General features: G+C 41.2%; 1 protein-coding gene across 4 annotated transcripts in view; it reads left to right on the top strand.

Annotated features, from left to right (window-relative positions):
* arhgap32b (Rho GTPase activating protein 32b) overlaps nt 1–27766 on the top strand; it is a 202670-nt gene that overhangs the window by 26183 nt on the left and 148721 nt on the right. The window lies entirely within an intron of this gene.

Genomic DNA, 27766 nt, shown 5'->3' on the forward strand with positions numbered 1-27766 from the left:
TAATGCCTGTAACGGGACCCAGGTTATCACTCAACCAGCTAGTCTATACCAATAGTGTTTGATCTGTGAAATCGACTTCTATTGATCATATCTTCACTAATGCTGCAGAGCTTTGCTCCAAAGCAATATCTGTTCCCATTGGCTATAGTGACCATAACATTGTGGCAATAACAAGGAAAGCCAAAGTACCAAAGGCAGGACCTAAAGTTTATTTATAAGAGATCATACAAAATGGTTTCTAAAGACACTTTTGTTGAATATGTAAAATTATTCTTGCCAATTGGTAACAAACATGCACCTGTTAAGAAACAAACAATTTTGTACATAATGTTGCTGCTTCTGTCTCTTATGACTGAAAAAAGAGCTTCTGGACATCAGAACAGCGATTCCTCACCTTGAATTGGACTAATAAGTTTTCTTTAATGAGTTGGGAGGGATTTACTCCAGACACCCGAACAGGCTCTCATCTCCGTCATTCGCAGGAGAAAGAGACCGAGAGTTCACGGAAGGAGATCGGAGTGCCTTGTGAGGATCAGGCGAAGAGTGGCTAATCTGCCTTTACCATCCGTACTGTTAGCCAATGTACAATTGCTTGAAAATAAATGGGACGAACTAAAAGCACGTATATCCTACCAACGGGACATTCAAAACTGTAATTTCTTATGATTCACCGAGTCGTGGCTGAACAATGACATTAATAATTAGAGATGCACGATATATCGGTGAACATATCGGAATCGGCCGATATTAGCTAAAAATGCCAACATCGGTATTGGCCCCGATGTCTAGTTTAACGCCGATGTGAAAAAGCGATGTCAAAGCTGACGTGCATATCTGTATAACGTAGGTACATGACGTAATGACGCCACGTAACATGTTGCACTACACGTGCAACACAGCATTCCTAACCTAGCCCATAATGTCTGCTGTGTGGATCGAGCAGTCATTTGGAAGAGAGAGAATTTCAGTGAGGTAACTCAAAGGTGAAATCCATTAATGCCAAGATAATGGATTCTCTGTCGTGGTTGATGTTGGCTTTCACGACTGGTCGAGCACCGGTACACACTAACGTTACCAAGTGCGCTATTGTTTAGATGTTGCCCTACTGGAGTTATATAGTAATAGTGTCACTGCTATTAGCTTCACAACATACTATGGGACGCCATTTGGGTCATCGTGTCAAAAAAGATACACGTCAAATAACACTATGACAATAACACTATTTGACGTGGTAAATAAGCCTTTAAGTCAAATAACACAGTTCTATTATAGAATGTTGTGTGTTCTGAATCTGCAAGCCAAGCGCCGTCACTACTATCAGTAGCACTGTCAAAGCTGTACAAAAAAGTCTGCAAACAAGCAAACACCGGCCACAAACGATGTTACAATTCCGGGTTGGTAATAAAGCATTATTTGTTCGACCGCAGCTTCTGGGGTAGCTAGCTAGCTTTAGCTTGGTACCTAGCTAGCACAAATGCAACCAGCCTGAAAACAATGACCAGTAGAAACAGCAGTCATTTTCATTATTCTTAGCAATGATTTAGGAATCCGTGTGAGTAAGTATTAGCTGGGTAGCCACTTGTTGATCGCCTATTGAAATTGAACTTCAGTTCATGAAAATAAATAGCTAGCCAGCTGCTTAACCCTGTTGCCCAAAGCTAACGTTATAAGCAGCCAGCTAGCTTCATCTGGCTAATGAGGTTTGACCTGACCGGGTTATGTGTTGTGAAGCTAGCCACAATAAGGATTAGGCACAATAGTGGAATTTGCGGTTTGCCTGTAAAATAAAAGTACCTATTTGAAAGTAATGCAGGTTACAATTGGTGGAGTCATGCCATATTTAGACTAGATATTGTTAAACAAGGTTGGAATGTTACGCAATGAAATGGGTTATCAGTCTACTCGGTGACACCCACAGAATACAACTGTGAAGAATTTACACAAATATTAGCGTTGTAGCTCTTATCGCGGGACTATGACTGTGAAATCACCTCCCCAGTCAGCCTATTGTGTTTATTGTCATTCATATTACACTTTACAGCTTTACATAAGGATTGGGAATCAATGAAATGTGGTAACAGTCTACTCAATACCCAATATATTTGTTTCCCAACATCGTCCTCAGTTATCAGACTCTAAAACATCCACGCAGTATTATTTTTCCTCGGGAATAGTGTTCAATACACAAGTTGACAAAATGTGGCTCAATTCATAGTTGTTTCAGAGTCCCGCAATAATAGCTACGATGTTAACGTTCTCTGGGTGTCACTGAGTAGACTGATACCCCATGTCATTGATCCACAATCCATAGGTGAGGCTGTACAGTGAAATAAGTAGGCGCCCAATGCAATTCTAAAGTATAATACGTCCGGTGTGATTTAAACAGATTTGTCAAATTAACAAATAATTGTCTTGTCGATTTTTATATAACGTTCCAACCTCATTTAGTATGATCTATTAAAAAATTGCATAATTCTACCATTTTTATTAATTTGCATCACTGTCAATGACACTTATTTTGAAGGCTGTCCGCAAAGTCCACTATTGTGGCTAATCCTTATTGTGGCTAGCTTCACATAGATGGGTCTGACGGGTTGCATCACTTCCTGGTATGGCAACTGCTCTGCCTGCGACCGCAAGGTAGTACAGAGGGTAGTGTGTACAGCCCCTCACCGGGGCCATGCTTCCTGCCATCTAGGACCTCTATTTGTATTTATTATTAATCCCCATTAGCTGCTGCCACAGCAGCAGTTACTCTTTCTGGGGTCCAGCACAATTAAGGCAGTTTATACAATTTTAAAAACATTACAATACATTCACAGATTTCACGACACACTGTGTGCCCTCAGGCCCCTACTCCACCACTACCGTATATCTACAGTACTAAATCCGTGTGTGTGTATGCATGTGTCTGTGCCAATGTTGGTGTTGCTTCACAGTCCCCGCTGTTCCATAAGGTGTTTTTTTTAAATCTGTTTTTTTAAATCTAATTTTTATGCTTGCGTCAGTTACTTGATGTGGAATAGAGTTCCATGTAGTCATGGCTCTATGTAGTACTGTGTGCCTCACATAGTCTGTTCTGGACTTGGGGACTGTGAAGAGACTTCTTGTGACATGTCTTGTGGGGTATGCATGGGTGTCCGAGCTGTGTGCCAGTAGTTTAGACAGAGCTCGGTGCATTCAACATGTCAATACCTCTCATAAATAAAAGTAGTGATGAAGTCAATCTCTCCTCCACTTTCAACCAGGAGAGATTGACATGCATGTTATTAATATTAGCTCTCTGTGTACATCCAAGGGCCAGCCATGATGCCTTGTTCTGAGCCAATTGCAATTTTCCTCAGTCCTGACCACACGACTGAATAGTAGTCAAGGTGCGACAAAATGAGGGCCTGTAGGACCTGCCTTGTTGATAGTTTTGTTAAGAAGGCAGAGCATCACTTTATAGACAGACTTCTCCCCATTTTAGCTACTACTGCATCAATATGTTTTGACCATGACAGTTTACAATCTAGGGTTATTCCAAGCAGTTTAGTCATCTCAACTTGCTCAATTTCCACGATTTATTACAAGATTTAGTTAAGGTTTAGGGTTTAGTGAGTGTTTTGTTCCAAATACAATGCTTTTAGTTTTAGAAATGTTTAGGGCTAGCTTATTCCTTGCCACCCACTCTGAAACTAACTGCAGCTCTTTGTTGAGTGGTGCAGTCATTTCAGTCGCTGTAGTAGCTGACGTGTATAGTGTTGAGTCATCCGCATACATAGAGACTCTGGCTTTACTCAAAGTCAGTGGCATGTCATTAGTAAAAGTAGAAAAAAGCAAGGGGTCTAAACAGCTACCCTGGGGAATTCCTGATTCTAACTGGATTATATTTGAGAGGCTTCCATTAAAGAACACCCTCTGTGTTCTGTTAGACAAGTAACTCTTCATCCACATTATAGCAGGGGGTGTAAAGCCATAACACAAATTGTTCCAGCAGCAGATTGATCGATAATGTCAAAAGCTGCACTGAAGTCTAACAAGACAGCCCCCACAATCATTTTATCAATCAATTTCTCTCAGCTGATCATTTGTGTAAGTGCTGTGCTTGTTGAGTGTCCTTCGCTGTAAGCATGCTGAAATTCTGTCAATTTGTTTACTGTGAAGTAGCATTGTATCTGGTCAAACACACATTTTTCCAGAAGTTTACTAAGGGTTGGTAACCAGCTGATTGGTCAGCTATTTGAGCCAGTAAAGGGGGCTTTACTATTCTTGGGTAGCGGAATGACTTTAGCTTCCCTCCAGGCCTGAGGGCACACGCTCTCTAGTAGGCTTAAATTGGAGATGTGGCAAATAGGAGTGGCAATATCGTCTGCTTTTATCCTCAGTAATTTTCCATCCAGATTGTCAGACCCCGGTTGCTTGTCATTGTTGATAGACAACAAAAAGTAGTTTATTCTTCTTTTTATTTAGTTTAGTCACATGATTTCTCAATTTGCAGTACGCTTGCCAATCAGTTGGGCTGCCAGACTTAATTGTCATATCTTTTGCCTCATCCCTCTCAACCATACCATTTTTAAATTCCTCATCAATCCAAGGAGATTTAACAGTTATTACAGTCATTTTCTTAGTGGGTGCGTGCTTATTAGTAACTGGAATAAATTCGTCAAGTGTTGCTTCTCATTACACATCACAGACCAGCAAATATTCTTTACATCATCAACATATGAATCACTACAAAACTTATTGTATGACTTCTTATACACTATATTAGGCCCAGCCTTTGGAACTTTGGTTTTCCTAGATATGCCTATTATATTGTGATCACTACATCCTATGGATTTGGATACTGCTTTAAAGCAAATATCTTCAGCGTTAGTAAAGATGTGATTAATACATGTTGTTGATTTTAATTCCTGTGCTGTTTGTAACTACCCTGGTAGGTTGACTGACAACCTGATCCAGGTTGCAGGCACTGGTTACATTTTGAAGTTTTTTCCTGTGTGGGCAGCTTGATGGTATCCAGTCAATATTTAAATCGCCCATAAAATATACTTCTCTGTTGATATCACATACATTATCAAGCATTTCACACATATTATCAGATACTGACTGTTAGCACTTGGTGGTCTTTTACAGCTTCCCACAAGAATGGGCTTTAGGTGAGGCAGATGAACCTGTAGCCATTTTACTTCAACAGTATTTAACATTAGATCGTCTCTGAGCTTTACAGGAATGTGGTTCTGAATATAGACCGCAACACTGCCTTCGTTGGCATTTCTGTCTTTTCGGTAGATGTTATAACCATGTAACGCTACCACTGTGTCATCCAATTGAAAAATTGAATGGTTCAAAGAAATGATGCCAATAAGTGGCAAACAAGTCCGGCTGATTCGTTGACAATGTTAATTGAGATTTTTTTTTTACTAATCTTAACAAATAAAACAAATTATATTACCAAAACAAGATAAGTTACATAAAAACAATGGAAAAATACTAAAATAAAATGTCACTGGTAAAGTGGACAAACTGAGAAGTGAAATGACAACATTGAACAGTGATCCGTCATATTTGTGTATTGACGATCTAATAAGGAAAGAGAATGATTGCTGTTTTGAATTTGGTTCAAGTTTTTGTGGAAGAGGTGGAAAAACGATTGTTATCCATTAATAATAAGCCACCAGGTATAGATGACCTAGATGGGAAACTGTTGAGAATGGTAGCAAACTGTATTGCCACCCCCGTTGGCCATGTTCTTACCCAAAGCCTAAAAGAGTGTGTCCACAGTAGGTTTTTACTCGTCCACCCCAACCCGGGTCCGGAATTCTGTGGTTGACCCTTGGATCTGGGTCGGATCTGATTTTGATTGTCTCGGGTATGTGTAATTATAAATATTGACCCATGCAGTGGAGGGAGAGAATTGTATGTTGCTGCTCCGGCTTTTCACGAGAGTGGCGCGTGTAGCTTGTTGTCGGCCAATCACAAGTTATCAAAGTAGCACTAGCCTCTGGCTCTGTGTGTGCCGTGGCAAGCAAGTTAGGAGATGAATGGAAGATTTAATTAAAACTACAGAATTTAAAAGTTAAATGAGATGGATAGCCTACAATGACCAAGAGCCAACCGGTAGGGTGCTACGTAATTCTTTGAATGGAGTTGTTATTGTGAAGGAAGGGGAAAAGTGCAGCCTACTAGGTAGTTTTTCTTCTCGGTTTGATACAGTCAAAACAGGTACTATGTAATCCGTGATAAATAACCTTGCTTTGGCAGCTAGAAGTTAGTAACTAACTAGTGTGAGTCGGCCTGGTTGCTACTCTCCTCCCTCCTCCTCGTGCCACTCAGCCACATACACACACTACACGGCCCCTCCCCCGCCTCCTGCTAGCTCCTTCGTTCCTTTCTCCCACCAGTATGTGCATTAACAGCTTCAGTTAATAACGTAGCTAAAAATAATAATAAATTCTGCGGCTTCCCTCACTCAGATTGGATCAGACCGGGTCTGGACCTGACCGGATCTGTAAAGGGACCTATGTGGTTGTCCTCGGGTGCGTTCGGACCGGGTCTCCATATTAAAAATATATATTTATTCTGGTAAGGTCCGTGGACGAAATTCCCTGGTCCATTTTTGAATGGGGTCCAACTTTTTGAACCCGAGAAGACCTCTAGCCCACAGGCGTTGAAGGAATCTAAAATATTTCCACTACCTAACAATAGAAAGCACCCTTTGTTCGCTCTAATAGCCGACCAATCAGTTTGCTGCCTGTTCCAAAACTGATGGACAATTATTTTTATTTTTTAACAAATGCAATGCTATCTTTCAAAGAACAAGTTAACTACCGACTTTCAGCATGCGTAAAGGGAATGGCACTCAACTTGTACTGCATTGACTCAGATGACTGATGATTGGCTAAAATAAATTGATAATAAGATGATAGTTGGAGCTTTATTGTTAGTATTCATTGCTGCCTTTGATGTTATTGATCAGAATTTATTGGAAAAACTCATTATGGCTTTACATCACCTGCCATTACATGGTTGGAGAGTAACTTATCCAATAGAACCCACAATGTTCTTCAATGGAAGCTTCTCGAAACTCAGATACTGTATGTGCAGTTACCTTGGGCCGTTACTTTTTATTTTTTACAAATGATTTGCATTTGAATTACAATAAGTTAAAATGACTATGTATGCTGATGATCGTACACTCTACACATCAGCACCTACTGAGCTTACTGAGACTATTAGCAAGGCGTTAGTGTCAGAATGTGTAATTAACAATGAACTGGTCTTAAAACTACATCTAGGGATGCGCCTATATGACATTTTTGTCCGAAACCGATATCCGATATTTTCCTTGTCAAAAAAACCATTACCGTTATTAAACATTTTAGCGGCCTTTTAAGCCTTCTAGTACAGTTAAATAGTTGAAACCAACACACACAGAGACCTAAAAGTTATTCTCATAGTAAAAGTAAAACATAATCAAAACCCCCAAACATTTCTTTCACTTACTTGCTGTGCTGTTTAGTTGATCATTTGTTGAGTCTCAACCAGAATTTCGTCATGCAGTGAAGTTTCAGCTCTGTCTGTCCTTGGCCTCTCTTCCTCGGTGCGCACTGTCACTTTGTCAATTTCTAGCTGTGTTTGTAGTATTTCACGTATACCCTGTTTTCTGCATCAAAGTAGCGGTCCTTATACTTAGCATCGCGCATGGTGGCAACACAGTAGAGTCTCAGAGAGAGTGTCACCGAATCGCTTGTTCACAGCCTCAAGTTGAGTACTTTTCCAAGTTAACCCGACGTTCTGTGTTGGCGTTGACAGGGTATCACGTCTGCTGCAGCCGCAGTTGAGCTTATTTCTCGAGTCAGTTGTTCGAATGGAGCTAGGAGTGTTCATGTTTCAAACATGTTCTCAAATGCCATTGAAATGGCAGCAGCTATATGAGAACCAGCACATTCTTGAGCATGCAATACGGCTTTCCTCAGTAGGAAATCCTTGTCGACTCACTGTGCTGTCAGACTCATAGTGCTCATGGGGCTGACATAGCTGCTCCAAATGTCAGTCGTGAAGCTCATAGCAGTGACTCCCATAGCAAGTGGCTCATGGATGTGAGTTTCAACAATACTGTGTAACTCCGGTAGGGCAACATCTGAAAAATAGCGCCTACTTGGTAATGTGTATTTGTGCTCGACCAGTCGGCGAAAGCCGACATCATCCACGACAGAGAACGGTTGATTGTTAAGAGCAGTGAATTCCATTATCTTGCCGTTAATGGATTTCACCTTTGAGTTGTCTCGCTGAAATGTTCTTACTCTTTCAAATGACTGCTCGACTTGTTGACAGCTTGATCCACACACAGCTAGGTTAGGAATGCTGTGCTGCACATGTAGCGCTATATTTTTTGTGGCGTCATTACGTCATCTACCTACGTTATATAGGTATGCATGTCAGCTTTGACATCAGTTTTGCACGGCGGCGTTAAACTAGACATCGGGCCGATGTTGGCATTTTTAGCTAATATTGGCCGATTCCGATATGCTTACCAATACATCGTGCATCCCGAACTACATCTAAAACCAAAAGCATTGTTTTTGGTTAAAAGTATTCTCTTAGACCTAAACCTCAACTGGAGTTGTGCATGAAGGGTGTGACCATCAAACATGTTCATGAGAGAGGCTTCCATTAAAAGAAGCTCTTGTTCTATTAGCTCTGAATTCACGAAAAGCCATAAAACATCACTAATATCAAAGGCTGCACTGAAATCTAACAGTACAGCTCCCGCAATCATCTTATTATCAATCCTCAGTAATTTGTGTCAGTGCAGTACATGTTGAGTGCCCTTCTCTAAGCACGCTGGAAGTCTGTCCATTTGTTTATAGAGAAATATCATTGTATTTGGTCAAACAATCTTCTTTCCAACAGTTTGCTAAGAGCTGCCAGCAAGCTGATAGTTCTGCTGTTTACGTTGTTATTCAGTACTGTCATCACTTTGTTCAACACTTTTATAACCCGTAAATGCTTGTTCTCCCTACTTCCACTCACGCTACAACCAGCACTGCGATGAATGAGGGGTTATTATTAGGGGCTTGCCTCTTTTTTTAAATTCCCCCCCCATGTTTTTTGTATTGAGCAATATTTTACTTTCTCTAGTCATAGGAGTAACAACATGAATTGGTGCATGAGGCAGAAATAATGCAGTGTGACTTGACTTTCGCCATCAGCTGGAAGACTGAGTCCCCTTTTCTCACGGAGGGAGGGTGAGTCGGGTGAGAGGCAGCCTCACCGCTGCTCTCTCCCTCCTCAGACTAACCATCAAATGCAGGCCCTCAGTCCAGTAAAATAAATAGGAACTTATTATGCTCACTCAGCTGTGCATCACAAATAATACAACAAATGCTCTATTACCAGTGTGATCATATAACTAACATTTTGAAAATCACTTTCAAAATGGTCTGAGAAGAACAACATTGGCAGGGCAATTCATGCTCGGCAATATGCAGTGATAATGTATTTGGCATATAGCCTACTACAAACCTCATGTCTACAGAACTGTTTTAATAGGTCAATGTTGCATAGGCTTAAGTCTTGTTAAAAACATTATCTGTCTGCTTGCATTTTTACTTAGAAAGTGATCTTGGCTCCGAAAAGGTTGATATCCGCTGGTCTGTCATTGAAAGAGCAGGTGTTCCTAATGTTTTGTTGACTCTTTGTATATATGAATAGTATGTCAATATTATTTTTGTTGTCTCCAATATATTATTATTTTATATTTTATTTAGAATTGAATGTAATATCTTATGATCTTGTCTAACTGTTATGCACTTTGTCATGTATTTTGGACCCCAGGAAGAGTAGCTGCTGCTTGTGCTGTAGCTAATGGGGATCCTAACAAACTAAACTCTCAATCTACTAACCTACCGTACCTATCACTTATTTGGTGTGTATTCAAAACACTCTGTTTCGATGATCGGAATGCACTCGATTCTGCCTGCAGTATTAGAATATGCATCATTTCTGTATGTTAGAATAGGTGGAAGGGGCTCATAAAAACAACGAGGAACTGGCTGGCCAGACACGTTGCTTAGCTCTGCTCCCACCTGAAGCACTTCTGAGGTTGAGGAGGATCAGCCTGTTTGACAGTCTCTCGTCCCACTCCTCTCCCAGTCCATCCACTCAAACAGAAGGCTTTATCTGAGGGTATCTGCTCATTTGTCAACTCCAGAGCGGGTTTCCAACAGCAGCGTTATTCAAAACAAGCTCCACAATGCCTGATCCTTCAGCTGTGCGGAGAAGAGGCAATTTGAGCGATGAGTCATAAGTGGAAAAGTGTCCATGTCCCAGGCCTGATAGCCAGGGCTTATTGTTCTACCTATTGCTCCTAATTTGACAGAAATGCAAATGGTGCTGTGTTGTGCGAGGGATTGCAGTTCCTGCCCTATGTGCCATGACTAAGAGGCTTGTGAAAGCTGCGAGGTGGATGCTGGCATTGGTGCAATTTACAGAGGCACGCAACACACCCATTGGCTGTTTTCAAATGCAACTCAAGGTCCAGAAACCATCGAGGCAGTGGCAGTCTTATTGGATTGTAAAATAAGGTATTTCTGTAAGCAAAAACATAATTTCCCCCTCTACCCCTAGGAGAAATTCATAAGTTAAGGCTCTGACTTGTTAGGCTACATAGCACATTGAAAAACCCACATTTGGTATGGATAGAGTGTAAATCATTCTTAGCTGGACTGGTAATAAGTGACAGCTTCCTTAGAATCAAACAGGTGCTGGATGGTAGTTTCAAGCCATCTGATATTCTGTACTCTGTGACTGTAGGCTAAAAACGACCTCCCAGTAGTTAGTCTGCAATTTAGCCATTATGTCTGCTGGAAATTATCAACCAAAATGGGCCCTGTAATGGAAAATATGAAACTACCTGCTTTTACTCCAACTCCATATGTTTGCCATCCATAGCCCCCCCCCCCCCCCCACTGCAGTTGCCAAGCGCCCAGTCTCTTTCTCCAGTCCTTTGCCATCCTGTTATGTGCGGGTGCTATTTTGATGAGTTGCTCTCTGGTTGGGGCTAGCTTTTAGTGAGCTCGCTAATATCCAACACGTAATTGGATTGGAATCTGCAGACCGGGGCGGCCAAGGTTACTTGACTGCAGTTTTTCGGACAGATGGGTCAGTTAGTCAGGGATGCGTGACTGTTTCGGTGATGATGGTTAGCACCAATTTTGTAGTCCTGGATTTGGACTCATGTCCTCAGTTGCTGGACTCTACCATCATGGACTCTACCATCATGGACTCTACCATCATGGACTCTACCATCATGGACTCTACCATCATGGACTCTACCATCATGGACTCTACCATCATGGACTCTACCATCATGGACTCTACCATCATGGACTCTACCATCATGGACTCTACCATCATGGACTCTACCATCATGGACTCTACCATCATGGACTCTAAACTACATGACTTGCAATTTATACGCAAGCAGTATTTTTTTAATTATTTTTTTAAGTGATTGCGTGTTTTCCTTATTTGTATCCTAAATTGTCTACACGCTGTAACTATGGTCAATTATCACGTGACACCCAACCGACTAAAACAACTTTCTTCATATGGACTCAAGGACTGATGGCGTGGACAGTTGTGCATTATTACTCAATAGTAACTCAGATTATTTGTCACTACAACACCGGTTTCAAGATACTCAAGTGTAGGGCAACCTCTCACAACTGACTGAGAGCCTTGCACAGTTTTGATTTGATTGTTTGACCAAAAATCCAAGCATTCCACCAGCTCTCATCGTTTATTTACTGATGCACAGTGCATTCGGCTATACATGTCATGAACCAGTTAAACTACATGTCATGTGTATAACATAGCCTAGAGTGTTCAATTAAGCAATAAGGCCTGAGGTGTGGTACCAATATACCACGGCTAAGAGCTGTTCTTGTGCAAGACACAACGCGGAGCCCTTAGCCATGGTATATTGGCCATATATCACAAACCCCCGAGGTGCCTTATTGCTATTATAAACTGGTTACCAACGTAATTAGAGCAGTAAAAATAAATGTTTTGTCATACCCATGGTATACGGTCTGATATACCACGGCTGTGAGCAAATCCGTACTCAGGGCTCGAACCACCCAGTTTATAATTGTAATCATAACACGGTTAACAATCATAGCAATTAGAACTCTATTCACTTTGGGCGGAATTCAGACCTGATTTATGCGCTCATTAATGGAACTTAATTAAACATTTTATGCACTTTTGTCTCTGTGTATTCTGACCTTGGAGTTAAGCATGGGGAAATGCATGTGACAGCCAGGTATTTGTTTGGGGGTGGAAATCACAAATGGAGGTGTGGCAGAGGTGTGTCTGCAGATTAAAATGTTCTGACCTTGACTCAATTCCGGTATAATTCGAGCACCTTTACACTTGTGGAAACCATGAATAAGCTTGAGCAACCTGTCAGTTCCAGGTGGAAAAATGGCTACGTTTTGATTTCCCAATATTAATAACGTCATTCTCCATGTGCTGTAATTTATACATTGATAAGAGCTATTGATAAAGCGTTTGGTAAATTAGTTATCCGTTTGGTTACGGGGAATTTGTAAATATAAATGACAATTGTTCTAGTCATAGGACTGCAAACTGAAAAGCATAACATGAGAGGAATTTATGCCCCTTTCCCATAGGGTAAGTATGAAATGATGTGCCATTATGCAAAATTTTAACTGTGTGGCATTAGGGAGTGAGTGTTATTTTTAATAAGGGTTACATGGAGAAAATTGGACCTCAATGAAATAAAAATGGATGGCACTCCCTTCAACATAATATATTTTACCTAAACCCTCCCTAAACACTTGAAAAGAAACAAGTGACCCTCACCCAATACCGAAAATAATAATTAAAACAAAGTGGATACCAGAGAACATGTCTACTGTTTACCCTCACTTCTTGGACAGACCAGAGCCTTAGATGTGCAGTTTTAGAAACTGTTCTTCATCCTGTCAGCATTACATGGCAATACAGGGATTTTGATAGAACACAGGGCTGCGGGCCAGAAGGTGGTGGGTTCGCAGACCACCGTGAACAAGAGTAGAGGTGGAAAGATCGCCTTTATACTAAAAGCATTACATCATGAGCAAGAAACAAGTTGTTTTTAATCAATTAAATTATAGTAGGAGCAAGCTATCAAAGTTGACCTCCGGTCCTCATCTTTGTGCTCTAATTATCGAACAGAACATAGGCTAGTCCGTGTGGAAGACTTTTTTGGACTAGGCCTCATCAACAAAAAAATTCAGAAGAAACCTTTGACTCCTCCTGAACTGCCACCTTTGTCCTACACAGCACAGCCATTGGTTAAGCAGCACACAAACAAGTTATTGATCAACAAGAGCAGGCCGGGGCTCAGGGTTGAAATATCCATTGCAGTGTGTAATGCAGCCTAGTTTTATTTACACCATCCCAGCAGCAATCTTGGGAATATAACTTTGCTCTGTGCTTCTCCGAGCATGCACTTCGTAGCCTATAGCTATTTGAGCATTTGATTGATACCAACTAAATAGCCTATAGGCGCATTTTATATTGCGCACCCAGCGGAAAATCGGAGAGGGGCCGCATCGGCAAACATTGAGAGAGATATATATATATATATAGTGGGGAGAACAAGTATTTGATACACTGCCGATTTTGCAGGTTTTCCTACTTACAAAGCATGTAGAGGTCTGTAATTTTTTATCATAGGTACACTTCAACTGTGAGAGACGGAATCTAAAACAAAAATCCAGAAAATCACATTGTATGATTTTTAAGTAATTAATTTGCATTTTATTGCATGACATAAGTATTTGGTACAGATACCTTTGTTTGCAATTACAGAGATCATACGTTTCCTGTAGTTCTTGACCAGGTTTGCACACACTGCAGCAGGGATTTTGGCCCACTCCTCCATACAGACCTTCTCCAGATCCTTCAGGTTTCGGGGCTGTCGCTGGGCAATACAGACTTTCAGCTCCCTCCAAAGATTTTCTATTGGGTTCAGGTCTGGAGACTGGCTAGGCCACTCCAGGACCTTGAGATGCTTCTTACGGAGCCACTCCTTAGTTGCCCTGGCTGTGTGTTTCGGGTCGTTGTCATGCTGGAAGACCCAGCCACGACCCATCTTCAATGCTCTTACTGAGGGAAGGAGGTTGTTGGCCAAGATCTCGCGATACATGGCCCCATCCATCCTCCCCTCAATACGGTGCAGTCGTCCTGTCCCCTTTGCAGAAAAGCATCCCCAAAGAATGATGTTTCCACCTCCATGCTTCACGGTTGGGATGGTGTTCTTGGGGTTGTACTCATCCTTCTTCTTCCTCCAAACACTGCGAGTGGAGTTTAGACCCAAAAGCTCTATTTGTGTCATCAGACCACATGACTTTCTCCCATTCCTCCTCTGGATCATCCAGATGGTCATTGGCAAACTTCAGACGGGCCTGGACATGCGCTGGCTTGAGCAGGGGGACCTTGCGTGCGCTGCAGGATTTTAATCCATGACGGCGTAGTGTGTTACTAATGGTTTTCTTTGAGACTGTGGTCCCAGCTTTCTTCAGGTCATTGACCAGGTCCTGCCGTGTAGTTCTGGGCTGATCCCTCACCTTCCTCATGATCATTGATGCCCTACGAGGTGAGATCTTGCATGGATCCCCAGACCGAGGGTGATTGACCGTCATCTTGAACTTTTTCAATTTTCTAATAATTGTGCCAAGAGTTGTTGCCTTCTCACCAAGCTGCTTGCCTATTGTCCTGTAGCCCATCCCAGCCTTGTGCAGGTCTACAATTTTATCCCTTACACAACATCATTCTTTGGGGATGCTTTTCTGCAAAGGGGACAGGACGACTGCACCGTATTGAGGGGAGGATGGATGGGGCCATGTATCGCGAGATCTTGGCAAATTAGAACTGCTCACTAACAGGGATGTAAACAAATTTGTGCACAAAATATGTTTGGGCTCTTTTTATTTCAGCTCATGAAACATGTTTTTAAAATGTTACATTTTATATTTTTATTCAGTATACATAAATAATGTACAACATATTAGGTTCTGATAGGTCCCCACTACTTCTAAAGTTGTAGTATATAAACTTACATTTTATATACTTAACTCAGTAAAATCTTTGAAATTGTTGCATGTTGCGTATATACTTCTGTATTTGACTCATAAGCCTTAGTTTAAAGCCCAATACATTTTAAACTACTTCTTTAGTCCATTTAGCACAGGGAAGATCATAACAATTCCTCTAATTCCTTTTCTACAAATGACCTGTGCAATTTATCCGCTTACTTTACCAGCATTGCTCCACGTAGACAAACAATATAATTAGACTTGCTTTCTAATTTGATGAGCTATGAGGCCGTAGACACCGTTGACGCTCGCGGTCTGTTTTGTCATTCACTCAGGCATGCTACTTCCACCGTGAGCACGCTCGTTTGCACTCTTAAAAAAAAAAGAAAGAAAAAAAGCTTTTCGTTTGAATTGAGCTTAAGTGGGCCATACCCAAAGAGTTAGTGACACACCTGCATACGGTAAGTCTGAACACTGAATACTGAGAGAAGAGCTTAAAACTAGTGGGAACCTAAGTCTGATTCGGTCCCTTAGAGAACAACAAACCACCGACTGACAATTGAGCTATGCGTATTTTCTATGAAGCCTAGCGTTATAAATCTCAGCCATAAGCTACTCTTTGTTGTACAATAATAAATGACAACGGGAAAAGCCAAACAAAATGTTAAGCTTAATCCAATGCTTGTCCGATGCATTTAAAAAAAAAAAAAATCTGCACCTGAAGTCCCTTAACACAAACTTCAATTGAGAATTAGGCTATTCTCAGTCAAGGGAAAATAAACCATAATAATTCTCAACAAAGCCTTATAAAAACGAAATTGCAGTTAGACAATGCTTGTCCAAATTTTGTGTCTTCTGAGGATGTTTTTGTTGTTGTTGTGAAAGCTAGTGCTGAAATGCTAAATCACTGACATGGTGTCACAGGTTATACCCTGGGGGCAGACCCCTGGTTTAGGGCTTAGTCTTTTACAGTGTGGCTGGTAGATTAATGCTTTGTCTGGCCAAGATGTTCCCTCAAGCATGAAGCCACATGAGAAATCACTTTAGAGGCTGACCCGTTTAGTCAACCCAAACCTACGCAGAATGTTGAATTGCCCACCAAGTGTTAGTGTTGTCAGATACGTTATTGGTCACAATGCTTTGTTTAGTCTTTGTATATACAAAACTATGATGTCTCTTAATTTTAATAATTGATCTCGACATTTCCCGTTCCTGGGAAAATGCAGGATTAGCACCGTGTTGCAGAGAATTTGCTGAAAGGATTGGAGCGGTGCATTACTCAAATTGTGTCAAATCTGACCTGTATGTTGGGTTTATTTATTGATTGAGCTATACTGCATTAATGCCTATCTCAGTATGATGTGCTTACTCCTACCCTTGCTTTAACCAATGAGTTTTTCATGCACTTCGTAGCCTATAGCTATTTGAGCATTTGATTGAGACCAACTAAATAGCCTATAGGCGCATTTGATACATTCAGGACATGATTCATCTGTCGTGTTGACAGTCAAACTAAAATGCATGCTTTTCTCGCTTTGGTTTGGCAAAGAACGTGTGATTATTCCCCCCCCCCCCCCATAGTTTAATTTCCTTATGACAAGTTCCATCTTTTCTGAAGCCATTAGTATTAATATATAGATGAGGCCTGAGGTATTACTGTGTTACTGCAACGTACCATTGGCAATCTTTTATTTGTAGCATAATATGTGCTACAGCGCTTGTTTGAGTAACTGCAGATCCTCCTGTATGCCACTGTGCGAAAGTGGATACAGTTATCAGTTTTTCTTTACGCGTCCGCTGATGAATCTTCTATGTTAATGTGGTATAAATTCTACCCAGGACGTCTCTCATGCATTATAGCAAGTGTTGTAGCCCTCCTCAGGCCTCTCTTCTATTACGTCTTTCACTTTGTGTTCCTTCCAGGTATGTTCAGTTGAAATGATAGAGGACATGTGCAGGTAAGCGCGAAATAATAAAAATGCACGTTATGTCAAACACGCAACTCGTACCACTCAAACTCAATGCACTTGTGAATGTGCGAGCTGTAGGGATTTGAGTGGTTAACAGTTAGTTTATTAGCTGCCAAAAGAAATGTAGCGGGTCATGCTTATCGGATTAATGGTTAATTTGCATAATGTATTGGAATTCAATTTTATTTGTGTTCGCTATGTAGGGTAAGTGTACCTATTAAGCCCACCGAAATCTAAATTTAGACATTTCTAACATATACTGCCCTAATTCTTGTAAAAACCTCAAATTAAAGATTGATCTCTCATGATTTTTTTATGACTTACAATTTGATAAAATATGTGAAAAGTCCAGACTGGGCTTAATGTGTACAGATTCTACCCTTTAAGCCCATGGGTGCAAATGTTTAAAATGTACATTTCTTGTGTAAAATTGGATTATAACAATCTCCCCTAAAGTTATCAAATAAACTGATCATTGCTATTCATCATGAAAGTAGCACTTATAACGGGGGTCAAATTGTATCCACAGAGATCAATGTGGACTTAGGCTTTTGTGATGGTCAACCAGTACACACCTGAATTAACTAGTCATAGACTTCAATCAAGACATGAATAGTTGAATCAGGTGTGTTATTGCTTGGTTAGAACACAAACCTGCACCCACACTGGCTAAGTGATGCGCAAAGACCATAACACACAATTTTCAATGAATAATCTGAAAGATGATTCACATTTGCTGTGCTGCTATCTTGTTAATTAGTTCAACTTGTCTTCCTAAAGCCTGTCTGAAGACAGTTTCAAATCCCCCTCTCTACTGTGTATAAAAAAGGTACAGAATCGCCTGGATGAAAGAAAGACTACAGTATGACAATGCCACCAGCAAAAAGTGCATGAGTAGCCACTTTAAACAACACTAGCCACTTTAAACAATGCCACTTAATATAATGTTTACATACCCTACATTACTCATCTCATATGTATATACTGTATTCTATCATCTACTGCATCTTGCCTTCTTTATGTAATACATGTATCACTAGCCACTTTAAACTATGCCACTTTATGTTTATATACCCTACATTACTCATCTCATATGTATATACTGTACTCTACCATCTACTGCATCTTGCCTATGCCGTTCTGTACCATCACTCATTCATATATCTTTATGTACATATTCTTTATCCCTTTACACTTGTGTGTATAAGGTAGTAGTTGTGGAATTGTTAGGTTAGATTACTTGTTGGTTATTACTGCATTGTCGGAACTAGAAGCACAAGCATTTCGCTACACTCGCATTAACATCTGCTAACCACGTGTATGTGACAAATAAAATTTGATTTGATTTGGAGTAGTTACCCAATAGTCATCATCTTGTCCCTCATTTGTGAGCATTTTAGTCCATCACTTGTAGGTCTTCTATCCCTGATAACCCTCAACCCTGATCTCATTGTCCTCTCTTTATCAACGACTACAGGTCCAGCCAAACATCTTGGAGAGAGTACAGGTGTTTCTAATGGTTTCTAATCTTGGTAAAGACACCGGGGTTAGATGCATAATATGCAGAGCTGTAGTTGTGTGTTCTAATCAACTTAAATCTGAACAAAAAACATTTATGTTCATTGAATTTTAGGGATATCAACACCCCATCCCCATGTGTTTCAATGGAAACCGGCTTAATAGGAACAACAGTGAATTTTGGTGAAAAGGACAGAATAGTATAGTCTACTCATAAAATATTTGGAAACCATTTGTTTGGGACATGAATATACACTAGACGGTTAGCATTGAACAATTATTTCTTTGTCGTTTTCATTCTGTATAGAGGGAGTGCTTTTTGTGCTACTGTACCCTTTAAGCCCAACAGATGTCAAATTTACACATGTCATTTATGTATAACAATGCAAGGTTCATTTAACAGTAAAATAAGACAAAATGCAGAAAAAATGTAAGCTGTGAATGCCTGAAATCTCTTCAGCGAGTTATGTTGCTGCTGTGACATGCAGGCACGACTTCTATTATGAAAACCCCATATTTTTAATTGGAAATAATGGGTAATGAAATATGTTATTATTTGCATATATCAGCACATTAATCTCAATTTGAAAGTATGATCACTTGTCTGAGAGAGTACAAAAAATGTCTGCAAAATGTGTGTATCTGAGGGTAGCCTCAACTCCAAGTTTTGTTGTGGCTTTGGAATTGGCCGCTAGTGGGAACTTGCAAAACTGTCAATAACTTAATAATAAAATGTCTGTGATTGATATCGTTTAGAATAAAACATGTTATGGATATAACAACCAGATGAATTAGTTGAAACATTAAACAGCAGAAAATCTTGGAAGTGGGCTTAATGGGTACGTGGGCTTAATAGGTACGCTTATTTACACACACTACATATAGAGCCTAGTTTGAGTAGAATATCACCTTTTGGGGCAGCGAGAGCTCGCAGCCACTCCAACAGCTTTGTTTTATGCTACAATATTTTCCCAATTGTTGGACAAGCATATTGTGTACAATTTGCCAATAGGCTATAGTTAGATGGGATACCCTAGGTTTACTACTGTTACCAAGCAATTGAAAAAGAAAATGTAAAAAATGTCAGACGATCGGCTTGCCATTGTTGCATCGTTCTATTAAGGTCTTAATGACAAATGTCATTTCCTTGGATGCGTGCATTTCTATTTTCTGTTGGTCACGTCATTGATCATTTTACTATTTCAAACAAATTTCACCGGTTGTTAACCAGTTAATGGGGGGGTCAGTTAGTCATCAGCAAAACTGACTCATTTTCAGTTCTGTTATTCTCAGCTGGAGTAACATGCTGTAGCAGTCTTCCTATGATGCAGGAAACATTCCTGAGAGAAACTAGGCATGACAGAATTGGGCCATCCCAAGCAGGGAAAGAGAGGAAAAGGGCAGCAGAGTGGATCTCTTCAATACAAGCCCCTCACAGCTTGGACATCATTCTTTGTCATCTGTAATATTTTTCTTATTTACTTCATTTTTTTCTCTTTCTTTGACGCCAAAGGGCCTTTGCTAACCTTTTGAGAGATGAATCTCTGTTTTCCAGACACTGCTCAAAAACGTTTATTTCGAGAGAGTGATCGCGGAACTAATAGGCCCAGTCCTGTCTCATCGCCAGCATGGAAAAGCAAACATCTGTCTGTGCAATGCTGAAACTCCCAGTAGTCACACGCTTTATTATGTTTGAGCACTCAACCCATTTTTAGGTGTTAATTAATTGCCTCTATTTGTTGTTGTTGCCTGGTTTGGGTGTGTTTCTTTCTTTTAGGGCAGCTTGCGCAGTGCACAGAGTTCAAACCAAAGTGAATAGGCCTACAACCCAGCTAGCATTGGCCTCAAATTGCCATGGTCTTATGCTTTGCTTGTAACAATGTAATCCATTGTACTTACTGTGTGGCACCTGATACATTTTGAAAATATTTATACATGGCTGTTGTTGACTTTGGTTTAAGTGTAACTGTTTGATTATGTGAACTGATTAGTATCCAGGAGTAAGTGGCAGTAGTACACCTACAATGCATTCACTGAGGGAAGAGACCAGTGCTAATATGGATTTGTGGTTCGCAAAAAAAAGTCATTAAAGATAGTTATTTATTAATTGTAGAATGAGTCAGTGAAATCGATCGCTCATTGGTTTACTCACAAAATGTGTACTTTTCTGGCTTCGGTCTAATTTGTCAGAGGGCCAAATTGAGCCTAATGTTAGCAAATTCCACCATTCTGAAGGAAACCATGTCCTGTTCCCTTTATTGTTTTGTAAGATATTAAGCAGGGGTTCCTAAATGTTTTACCTCGTGACCCACCAATTAAAAGATGTCTGAGTCGCAACCCACCATATGGGTTGAGTGGTGAAAAAATATACTTAGACCCAAGAATGAGTAAAAAATGTATTACAAAAACCTTCAAAAATTTAACTGAATGTAGATTTGAGTATGGGCTCAAATATATTCACGGCATAATAATTTAATGATTTTTAACAATGCACAAAACGTCATCCCGTGATCCGCCTGAACCCCGGACACAACCCACAAGCATTTTCAACAAACAGAATATTATCACTTGAAATCAGTGACTCAAAGATATGCTGGTTTGGTCTGCTTGGTTAATTTAGTAGGAAGTCATCGTGAAGTCATAAATAAAGCCTTTGTGTCTGTTCCTCTTTTGACTGGGAGGAGCAGACATGAGGATTCATGCTTTTTCAGAAAAATGTACACACAAATTCCCCCCCTTAACACTATGAAAAGCAAAACTGAGATGCAAAACAGTCTTAGGAAACAAACACATTCTTCAGTAAAAAGGTCATCAATCTGCTGTCTGAATTTCCCTTGAGCCACCAAAACATCCCGTTTTAGATTTTGAGATCATTCCATATGTAAGGTGCAAAAAAACTGAAAGCAAATTGGTTGCTCGTACGTCTGTATGTTAATAAAGTCAGGTACGGTGGAAGTTTCTGTGAAAGGGCTTTATGGCTTGAAGGCCATTCACAGAGAAACTTCACACCAGATCTCCATGCCTAAAGCAAGCCCCTCCTTACAGCGAGTGTTTGACTTGGCTCCTTGCGTTTCTTTAATCAGAGGCAGTAACACTTGTCACTGGCACGCTGTGCCTCGGGCCCATGCCAACCGGCTGCCCGGAGCGGGTGAGAACCATCTGAGTGCCCCTGGTAAATGGCACGGCTCTCTTCGTCTGCTTTACAAAAGCCCATTGATGTGCTGGGCACTACCACCACTTAACGTACCCTCCCTATCTCTCACTCGTTCTTGGTCTCTCCTGCATCCTTGCGCTTTCCATCATTATTTCTTGCCTTCGTTCTTTCTACTTGTCCGACTCTCGCTTGCTCTGTCTACATCTCTCTCCCTCTTGCAGTTCCTACATTCCTTGCATTCACGTGAAGGCAAAAGCCCACCATGGGGGATCATTTTGTTAATGTAGGACTGAATTGGCTGCTAAGTCACTGCTATTATCATACCCTGTAAAGGTGGTCATCTCTCTGCTGGCTTACAGGAAAAAATGTAACTGTTCTCAAACAGCAATAGAGCTTTAAAACTTTAACATTTCAGGTTAGGCCTAGACTTTGCCTTCATGCTTTTTAAAGTGTGCAAATATTTTGAATAACTTAACTGACAGCCAAATTGACATCGGCTATCATACACATTTCGTAGGACGGTGTATACCGTACATACCACCAATGAAACTTGAATACTTGTCATTCTCAAAATAGCTAGCCCACCGCCACCACTGACCAAGGCCACCGACACATTGGCTAAGCAGTGTGGTGTGTCGGTGTAGCACTCCCTGGGAAAACATCTTCACCACAGCCTGCTTGCTTCTTGCACTCTCGCTCACCTTCTATCCCCACGCACTTGCCTCACCTACATCCACTAACATTTTGTTTGAGGCTGACTGAGCACCTTCCCCACCCCCCTGGCTCACACGGTGCCCCTACAGAGGGCTGAGTGTGTTTTCTTTGTAATGGCCCCTATCACCTGCTACACTCAAACCTGCTTTTATTCTTCATAAATCATAGCTGGATTATCACGCATTACATTATATTTATCTTTTCAGTTGATGTGTCTTGTGACGAAGACCATACAGAGGCATGCTATTTTAGGACTTTTCGGCTGAGAGAACTCTAGGTGGCTTTCAGAGGCTGTAGAGGGCTTTATACTGTAGGTGTCTGGGTTGACAGTTTCCTCACACATCTTCCGCAGACACACACACTGTCACATATAGGTCGACTAGTCTGAGCTTCAGAGCTCTCTTTCTTAGTTTCAGAGCTTGTGGCTCTCCTCACATATGCATGGTACGCCCTGTCAGACCGATTGCCTTAGTTTTTGCAGAGATGTAGCGTAACATAAAACATCGCTAGCAAGAGGCTAGGAAAGCCATGAAACAAAGAAGGCTGTTAGCCTACATACAAATAATATTGAAACAAGGTAGGACTGGGCCTGCGAAGAAGCCATAGGGTCTACATATCAGGTTATGAGTCAATACATGTCAGACTGCAATTGCACTTTATATCTTGTGGAGTGTGCAGTCAGTGCATTTGTTTTGGATCCTTTGTGAAATGATTAAATATTTTTACAAATGATTTGCCACTGCTCTTACAAGAAGTTAGAATGACTATGTATTCAGATGATTCCACTCTACATGTCAGCACCCAAAGCCAGTGAGGTCATTGACATTCTAAATAAGGAGTTTGTCAGTATCTGAATGGGTGATAATAATGGCCCTAAATGCATCTAAAATATGGTTGAATGCAAACAGTGTAGTTATTCCCTCCGTAAGGCAATCAAACAGGCAAAACAACAGTACAGAGTCAAAATGGAGTCGCAATTCAACGGCTCAGACACGAGACGTATGTGACAGGGTCTACAGACAGTCACGGACTACAATGAAAGAACCAGCCACGTCGCGGACACTGACGTCTTGCTACCATACAAGCTAAACATCTTCGCCCGCTTTGAGTATAACACAGTGCCATCGACGCGGCCCGCTACCAAGGACTGTGGGCTCTCGTTCTCTGTGTCCGATGTAAGCCATTTAAGCATGTTATCCCTCGCAGGGCTGCTGGCTCAGACGGCATCCCTAGCCCGCGTCCTCAGAGCATGCGCAGACCAGCTGGTTGGAGTGTTTACGGACATATTCAATCTCTCGCTATCCCTGTCTGCAGTCCCCACTTTCTTTAAGATGTCCACCATTGTTCCTCTACCCAAGAATGCAAGGGTAACTGAACTAAATGACTATCGCCCCGTAGCACTCACTTCTGTCATCATAAAGCGCTTTGAGAGGCTAGTTAAGGATCATATCACCTCTACATTACCTGACACCCTAGACCCACTTCAATTTGCTTACCGCCCCAGAAGATACACAGATGATGCAATCATAAGTGCACCGCACACTGCCTTATCCCATCTGGACAAGAGGAATACCTATGTAAGAATGCTGTTTATTGACTATAACTCAGCCTTCAACACCATAGTACCCTCCCAAGCTCATCAAGTTTGGGTCTTAAGCCCGTCCTGTGCAACTGGGTCTTGGATTTCCTGATGGGCTGCCCCCAGGTGTTGAAGGTAGGAAACAACACCTCCATTTCACTGATCCTCAACACAGGGGCTCCACAAGGTGTGTGTGCTCAGTCCCCTCCTGTACTCCCTGTTCACCCATGACTGCGCGGCCACGCACACTTCCAACTCAATAATCAAGTTTGCAGATGACACAACCATAGTAGGCCTGATTACCAACAATGACGAGACAACCTACAGGGAAGAGGTGGTGCGAGAAAAAATAACCTTGAACGTCAACAAAACAAAGGAGCTGATCGTGGACTTCGGGAGACAGCAGAGGGAGCACGCCCCAATCCACATTGACGGGGTTCACAGTCCTCGGTGTAGCCATCACTGACTATCTGAAATGGTCCACTCACACAGACAGTGTGGTGAAGGCACAACAGTGCCCCTTCAATCTCAGGAGGCTGAAGAAATTTGGCTTGGCCCCTAAGACTCTCTCAAACTCTTAGAGATGCACAATTGAGAGCATCCTGTTGGGCTGTATCACCGACTGGTATGGCAACTGCACCGTCTGCAACCGCAGTGCTCTCCAGAGAGTAGTGCGGTCAGCCCAACGCATCACCGGGGGCAAACTACCTGCCCTCCAGGACACCTACAGCACCCGATGTCACAGGAAGGCCAATAAGATCATCAAGGACATCAACCACCCGAGCCACGCCCTGTTCACCCTTCTATCATCCAGAAGGCGAGGTCAGAACAGGTGTATCGACGCTGGGACCGAGAGCCTGAAAAACAGCTTCTATCTCAAGGCCATCAGACTGTTAAATAGCCATCACTAGCACCTTAGAGGCTGCTGCCCTATATACATAGACATGGAATCACTAGTCACTTTAATAATGTTTACATACTACTTTACTCATTTCATATGTATATGCTGTATTCTATTCTACTGTTTTTTTAAGTCAATGTCACTCCGACATTACTTGTCCTAATATTTATACATTTCTTAATTCCATTGTTTTACTTTATATTTGTGTGTATTGTTAATTGTTAGATATTACTGCACTGTTGGAGCTACAGTGGTATGTCCTTTTAAAAGTTGCAGCGTACTGCAGTACAACTTGCATGGTGCCGCAGAATTCTATGGCACGTTATTTAAGTCAACCACTGGTACCATTAGTGCTAGTTTGACCACCAGAGGGCATCTTTGAGAAGCATTTGATAGCCTTCAATAATGGCTGTACTAGAAAATGTAAAACCTTGTTTGTAAGAACATTGTATATGGGACTGTATATGGGAATGATTTTAAGAAATGTAGCTTAATTAATTTGATTTTAATATTATGGTGTTTCTATTCCAATAAAAATGAAAAACCCTCTGGGTTTCCGTTAGGATGGAATGGAAAATATGGCGCTGTACAACATGACAGTCGGGAGTAGGCTACAGTGCTGGGCTATTTGGCTAAAGAGTCCCCATGTCGTGCGGGCACGCGGAGACCAGGGTTCAATTCCCCGACGGGGAGGAAGGAGTAGGCTGTCCTTGTAAATGAGAATTTGTTCTTAACTGATTCCATGTGTTATTTCATAGTTGTGATGTATTCACTATTATTCTATAATGTAGAAAATAGTAAAAATAAAGAAAAACCCTGGAATGAGTAGTTGTCCAAACTTTTGACTGGTACTTGCTTAATTCATTTTATTAATTGTTTCTGTTCCAAGAATAACGAATAAACCCTCTGGGTTTCCGTTAGGATGGAACTTCAATATGCTCTTTAAATAAGACCTACACCACTTTTAACAGCACATTACTCAACACTAGTGAGACTGATGTCGCCTACAGTATATGGAAAAATATCACGTGACTCTCCGCCAATAATTACATAAATAGGATTGGAGGATTCTAAATTGAAACCAAAAGCCGCCTCGTGGGTCTCCCGGTGGCGGCTGGCACGGGTATCTGGAGAAACACATTCTGCATAGCGATGCGGTGACTTAGACAGCTGCGCCACTGGGGTGGCCCCATCCACAAATATCAAAATACAGACATGTGTTGGTAAAGGTTTATTGTCCTGCTAATAGCCTGTAATGAGCTATTATAATACTGTACATGGTGTCCAGGTCAGGATAACCAAAACATTTCTTTATTAAAGACTATATCAGAATGAATGCTGGTACTTATTTATTTTAATCCAAAGCCATGAATGAATGAGTCACTCAGCTTTATGTAGGTACCGGCTATATGACTGTGCCATCAACTTGATAATCTATAACCATATTTTGTTTTTTTCGTGAGCGATTTATAATCTGAATAAAGGCCAAAATAATATTTGTAAAGGTCAAAACATGTATTTCTGTTTTTAGAGGGAGAGAAACGCTGGGCCAATTGTGCGCCGCCCTATGGGACACTCCCAATCATCATGATACATAATAATAAAAAATATTTAACTTAGAACCTAACAGAAATACATTTGATTCTCGTTTCTCCCCCTACTCTCCATCTAAGCAAGTCTATTGTCACGCTACCTGCTGGAACAGTGGGAACGTTTCCCTACCATTATTAGTGCAATGCCCCTTAAAGTGTTGCTCTGTGCTACCCAGTGTGGCGGGGTGGGGGTCCACCCCCTCCCCCCCTCCTTCCTTCCCCATGGGCTAGGTCTGTCTTCTGTGCGTGGCTCTGCGGCCCATCCCGTGCCCCCTGCACTCGTTCCTTGAACCTCTGGCGCTTTCAGTGGATACAGCTGGAGAACTGCAAGGCAATCCCATTGTGTGCCACTCGGGAGCCATGACCAATATTACCAATATTTATTGTCCTGCTAATAACAGGGTTAATAATATCTGAGAATATCCAAGGGGCTTTTTATATAATTTTAAATTAATAAGAATTGCTTTGTTAAAAAAATTATATTTTGGAGATTTAGTTTTAAAATAACATAAAATGAGCGAGGGGGGGAAAAAGGCCCTTCTTGAACATGGGGTGAGACATTGTTACGAATTTGTAAATAAAGCCAGTTTGTTATTTAGAATAGTTTCTAGAGGAAGAGAAACCAAAGTCATCCCATGGGTCTCCCAGTCGAGGCCGGCACAGGTATTAAACCAGCATCTGTAGCAATACAGCTTGCACTGAAATGCAGTGTCTTAGACCATTGCGCCACCCAGGCGCTGTACACCATGACCGGTCGGGAGTGGACTACAGTACTACAGTAAGAGCGAAATAATCCGAACAAAATAAAATAATACAAAACTTTGTGTAACAACAATTTTAGTAAGTAATACTGAAGTCGTGCAGTTATCAGTTTCTATTTAGGTTTGTCGCCCATTCATTGTCAGGACCCAAAAGCATAATTAGTGCTTTAACTTCCTTTTGTGCTGGTCTGTAGCAATGAAGTGGTGACGCAGGGTACCGTACTAAACCACAAATGACCTCTACGTACTGCAGCATAATCGCTAAACATTTAGTGGAGCAACCACTGTCGGAACACACATTTCACTCTCAATAACATCTGCTAAATATGTGTATGTGACCAATACAATTTGATTTGGTACTGGAGCTAAATTTGCAACCTCTGTCTCTGTGTGCCAGCCTGTTTCACATGGGCCTCTCTATTTTTATAGGGCCCTAATTAAGGAGCTGTTCAAGTAGAATGGAGAATCACAGCTCCTAAAGT

The sequence above is a fragment of the Salvelinus alpinus genome, chromosome 1 (assembly GCF_045679555.1).
Source record: "Salvelinus alpinus chromosome 1, SLU_Salpinus.1, whole genome shotgun sequence".
Classification (NCBI taxonomy): Eukaryota; Metazoa; Chordata; class Actinopteri; order Salmoniformes; family Salmonidae; genus Salvelinus; species Salvelinus alpinus.